This window comes from Rutidosis leptorrhynchoides, chromosome 4, assembly GCF_046630445.1.
Source record: "Rutidosis leptorrhynchoides isolate AG116_Rl617_1_P2 chromosome 4, CSIRO_AGI_Rlap_v1, whole genome shotgun sequence".
NCBI lineage: Eukaryota > Viridiplantae > Streptophyta > Magnoliopsida > Asterales > Asteraceae > Rutidosis > Rutidosis leptorrhynchoides.
This window is the reverse complement of record NC_092336.1, coordinates 587,688,909-587,695,458: the sequence shown is the minus strand read 5'-3', so window position 1 is coordinate 587,695,458 and position 6,550 is coordinate 587,688,909.

The following is a 6,550-nucleotide window of genomic DNA, read 5'->3' as shown; positions in this document are numbered from 1 at the left end:
AACTTAAAAGTCTAAAAGCTAAATCTAAAAAGTTGCACCTAAAGGTATTAAGGCTTAAAAGGAATTTTATTCGAAAAACGGCAATAACTTAATTAAGAACTAAAATATATAAACGGCGTCGCAAAATTCTAAAGCGCCTAAATCTTAATCTAAAGAAAAAGCACTTAAGGAATTTTACGGCAAAGCCTAAAAATCTAGGAAAACTACGGCAAAAACTAAGTTTAAAACTAATTACGAACGACAAATATTACGAAATAAACGATAAAAATACAAATTATAACTAAAATGATAAAAATACAAATTTTATAAAAATATTATTTTTATATTATTATTATATAAAAATATTATTTTATATAATTAATACAAATAATTAAACTTAAAATACAAATTAAATAATAAAACTAGAATTAAATATATTAACTAAAAACCCTAATTAGGTTTTATAATAAATAATTATAAATTAAAAACCCTAATTCTGCATTAAATACGTACTAGGTTTCAGTGTCAGAACACACTACGAGATCGCGTAGCTGTCTCATTGCTTTACTCCGCGGTCGCGGAGGTCAACAATACTGGACTCGACAGGATGACCCAATCTTAAATTATAATTATTTTGGGCTACGAATAAGCTTTTGGCCCAGTTCGATTTTTTATATATATATATTTTTTTAAATTTTATAAAATAAAAAATAGCTGAATTTTATAAAATAAAAATAAACTTATATTTTGAAAACTTAAAATAAAAATAATTTTAGAAACAAAATCTTAAAAATATAACTCTTTTTTTATTATTTAAAAAAAAACAAAATCTTAAAAATATATATAAAATTTTTTTATATTTTTTTTAATTTTTTTTAACACTTATTACTAAAAAAAATATTTTTACAAAATAAAAAATAAAAAAAATTATATATAAAAAAATAGAAATATAGCGTTTTTCACCGAGTCCCCGGCAGCGGCGCCAAAAACTTGATGTGTGCGAGGTGTAGTACGAAATACTAATAATTTTATTACGAAATACTATTAAATACGATACAATTTTACACAAGTTATTTATTTATTTATTGAATGGATATACCTAAACCTTGCTACAACACTTATAGGCAGTGTACATAATCGTAAAGTAGTGCAGTTTTTAGTAAGTCTGGTTTGTTTCACAAGGAGCTAGTGATTACGTACTATATTTTTATAACACTATATTTATATAAAATATATATAATTATATATAGTAATATTATATAAAAGGGGGTTTACCGTTTAATGACCGGTTTGTCGATTTTATATTTTTAAATGTAAAGATAAATGACAATAATTAAAGTGTGTACAATAATTAAAAATACAAATAAAGCGTAAAAATAAATGACGATAAATAAAATGACAGTAAATAAAAGTACGATGAAAAATACAATAAAAGAATTATGCTTATTTAAACTTCCGTAATCATGTTGTTTGAAGTTTTTATTTTTATTTATTACCATGAGTTAATTGACTTTTGTCCTGGATTATTTGAAACCTATCTGGTTTTTGCCCATAATAGTCCATCGGTCATAATTATAAAATGCTCGTCAAATTAACCTTATTTCCGAAGTCAAATATTCCAACTAATTAGGGATTCGAACTGTAACAAGGTTTTAATACTTTGTTAATAATTACACCAGGTTATCGACTGCGTGTAATCCAAGGTTTTAATACTTTGTTAACAATTACACCAATTACCCTTGAATGTAATTCACCCCTGTTATAATTAGTCCATGATACATTAATTTATTCACTTGGCCATAATGAATAATAAATTACCCAATCCAATTGATTAATTAAATGATTTGTAAACGATGTCGTATAAACATCACTAAATAGGACATTCGTAATCATTTTAATAATTATTAGATTAACTAATTTGAAGGTAGGTTCGACAGGTTCTAATGAGTTGTCATTCAATTAGACAATACCCCCCTCCTATTAATAGTCCATAGTTCAATGTTCACAAGTGTCGGTCTTTTGTCCAAACCCTAATTATGGTACAAAATCAAATAACCCCGTCTTTAATATTTAGTCCAACATCACGATTACTTCGGCTCAAATAAGCATAATAATAACTTAGTTACGATACATTAATTGAAAAAGGAAGAACATAGCTTACAGTGATTATTTATCGCGTAGCGTTACACGGACAGAGTTCCGACTTTAAAACCCGTAAAACATTTCTTACAATAACCAAAATTATTATTATTAAACTTAAATTAAAATTAATATTATAAATATAAATATATATATCGTATATATTGAGAGATTCGGAGAAAATGGGGTGCAATGGATTCGGCAGAAGCTCGTGCCTTTTATAGGCAAAATTTGATTCCTTCAGCTCCGCGATCGCGAAGGTTTTAAGCCTTGGAGCTCTGCGATCGCGAAGGGTCGATTTCCAGCTCACAATTGTTCTGGCTCCTAGCTTTTCGACATAATATATATAAATATATATAATATATATATATATATATATATATATATATATATATATATATAATTTATATAATTATTTATATATTATATTATATTCTTGTGCTTAGTTGACTTGTAATTTTAGGTCCGTTGACTCGCTCGTTGATGCTCGGTTTATGTCTCAGTTCCGGATTTTCGAACGTCTTTTCGTATGCTTAGGTATCTTGAACTTTACGTTCCGCGACTTGTACTTTTATCAATATTTAGATGTTGATCATCAATAAATTGAACCACTTGGATTGTAACTTGTACGTTTGAGCATTTTGGACGTTTGCGTCTTCAAATCTTCATTTTTATCTTCCGTCTTCGCACTTATTTAATATAAACGATTATAACTTAAAAATAGAACAATTACAACTAAAAACTTTACATATTGGAAGGATATTGCGACTAAATATATATTCATTTGGAGCACTATCAAATACTAACTTAGATATAAAACGTTTTGAATTAAATATACTTTGATAAATAACGAGACGTTGATTTATAGAAGTAAATGACCAAAACACTCGAACGTTCAAGTAACTTTTCTTATAATATAAATTATCGATAATCAACTCTAATTTTTGATAAAGGTACACATAGCGAAACGTAAAATGTTAGTTTTCTAAGCGTACGAAGTAACGTTCGAAAAACCGGAACCGAGACATAAGTCGAGCGTAAACGTACAAGTCATCGGAACTGAAATTACAAATCAACTTTGCACGTGAATATAATATAATATATAATTAATTATATAGATTAAATATTAATTTATATATAATAATAAATAATAAGTGTCGGCAGGAATTAAAACGCGTATATGAGCTACAAAACGAGGCCATGCGATCGCATGGCCATACACCTTCAAAACCATGCGATCGTATGGAAGTGGTAAGTGGCTAACATGCTTATAAAACGAATTCATTCTGCTCTGGTTCACTTCATTCCTATCTCTCGTATCTCTCTATACACACACACACACACACACACACACACATACACACACACACATACACACACATATATATATATATATATTATTAATATTAAGAATTATTATTATTAATCTTACGAGATTAATATTAGTAGTATTATTAGTATTAAGTATTTTACATAAAATACTACGACGAGGTCATGAGCGAGTCATTTCAAAACGGGTTTTTTGAGCGGGATAAAGCTAAGAAAATTATGGGTTATAGCTATGGAGGTTATGGGTATGATTCGAGGGTATTGCTCGTAAGGTCAAACTAGTGTTTATCATCTCCGTCGCGTCTACGTACTTTCATGCAATATTGAATCACAATATTGATACGTGAGCATTCATATCTTATCCTCTATATATATATAGTGTATCCCTGACTAGTGCTCGAGTATATATGATTATGCATGCTTGTATGTTTAATTTTCATCGTTAAATAGTTTATGATAAATCATGAATTTAATACATATGCTACTAAGATAAGGTATATGATATGCATGTCATTGGAAAGTTGGCGAAAAATTAATAACTTTTCATTTAGAAAGCGTATGGTTTCGATGAACGGATTTAAAGATACGATCAACTGAATTATTATTAATTCTAATATTATTATTATTGTTAGTAATATCGTCGTTATTTTTATAGTCATTATTATTATTATTATCTAATAATTATTATTATTATTAGCCTTATCGTTATCGATATAAGTATTATAATTAAAATTGTTATTGTTATTATTAATACTATTATCACAAAGGTTATTATTAATATTGTTATTATTATTATTATTATTATTATTATTATTATTATTATTATTATTATTATTATTATTATTATTATTATTATTATTATTATTATTATTATCATTATAATAATTATTAGTATTAACATTAGTATTATTATAATTATTATTATTAGTATCATTATCATTAAAACTAATATTAGAATCATCAAATTATTATGATTACTATTATTATCATTATTATGAATATGCGATACAAAGAAATTTTTACCACACGTAATATAATTATATTAATAATACATACCACTACATTTTTTATGATATTAAGTGAACTTTATAAATTTTTTTACTTGAGATATATAAAAGTATATTTTCATCATATATAAATTTTAATATAAATTTTTATTTATAAATAAATAACTTGTATTATTTACTCTAATAAAATCTGATAAATATATCTAAATATATGAAATGACTATATTTAAGTTATATAATATACATATATAAATTTGGAAATCATTTTTGGATTAGATGACTTTTGTTGACTTTTGCATAATAATCTCGAGCATTAGGATTGTGATACACTACGACTTGACCTAAATTGTTAGACCGATATTGATCAACATATAAATATATATACTTAATATATGTTCGTGAATCCGAGGCCAACCCTACACTTGTTCAATGCCGTCATATGTATTTTTACTACAAAATACAGTATAGTGAGTTTCATTTGCTCCCTTTTTAAATGCTTTTGCAATATATTTTTGGGACTGAGAATACATGCGCTGCTTTTATAAATGTTTTTACGAAATAGACACAAGTAATCGAAACTACATTCTATGGTTGGATTATCGAAATCGAATATGCCCCTTTTTAGTCTGGTAATCTAAGAATTAAGGAACAGACACCCTAATTGACGCGAATCCTAAAGATAGATCTATCGGGCCCAACAAGCCCCATCCAGGTTACGGATGCTTTAGTACTTCGAATTTATCATGTCCGAAGGGAGTCCCGGAATGATGGGGATATTCTATATGCATCTTGTTAAGGTCGATTACCAGGTGTTCACCATATGAATGATTTTTATCTCTATGCAGTTTGCAAAATGCCTGATATGAGATGTATATTTATGAGAAATGGAAATGAAAATCTTGTGGTCTATTAAAATAATGAAAATGATTGTTTATGATAAACTAATGAACTCACCAACCTTTTGGTTGACACTTGTAAGCATATTTATTCTCAGGTATTAAAGAAATCTTCCGCTGTGCATTTTCTCATTTTAAAGATATTACTTGGAGTCATTCATGGCATATTTCAAAAGACGTTGCATTCAATTCGTTGAGTTCAATAAAGATTATTATTAAATAAATGACAGATTAGGTCATTTATAGTTTGGATATTATGAAATGGTATGCATGTCTGTCAACTTTCGATGTAATGAAAGTTTGTCTTTTAAAAACGAATGCAATGTTTGTAAAATGTATCATATAGAGGTCAAATACCCCGCAATGTAACCATATGTTATTGAATTCGTCCTTATGGATTAGGATGGGTCGTTTCAGGTGACATTCCTAATGGAATTACCCTACGGTGACATTTGATTGACGAACGAGGGGCGTAAGACTTGGTGCAACCAGGCATTCCCTAGTGTTTGGGAGAATGTTTCTATCAAGTCATGGAGACGGGCCTTGGTGTTCGGTTGTTAAGCGCGTGTTCACTTTTGTGTTGAGTATGGCGGACCATGAGGTTCATCGGGTGGATGAAACCCTAGAGATCGAGTGTTTGATCTCGATGTATGTTGGTAATAGAGTCTACATGACGCGATGTCAGGTGCCTTTTTATACCTGCTGGCGTGATGTGCGACTTCAATGGTTGTGGTTAGATTGTACTTAGGGTACCCTATAGAAACCCTTAAGTACAAGAGTGACTAAGTGGAATTTGACAAGCTATAGCAATCGGACGATTGCAAGAGTGATGCATGTGTTTGTGTTAATGAACAATTGGTGTGAAGTGGAGAAGGACGACTCCAAAATCCTTCGTGTGCTCAAGGTTGGAGCAAGATATCATGATGGGTATATCATGGGATACAAGATGGAAGGATCTTGTCTTTCTTTAGCATGTTGGTTGTATGAGTCTCAGTGAGACGGAGACGGACTCGACGGTTGACTAAGTCAACGATGAGTAGATGGTGGTTTCGCGGGATACTTTTATCTCGACGATGTGGTTTTGGAATGAAATTCTAAGTGGGGGAGTTTGAGCTCTCGCACGAAGATGTTCTAGTGTGTTGATTTTGGACGAAATTCATATAGACTCGGAGCTAGCATTTGAGACCTATGTTGGTCGAT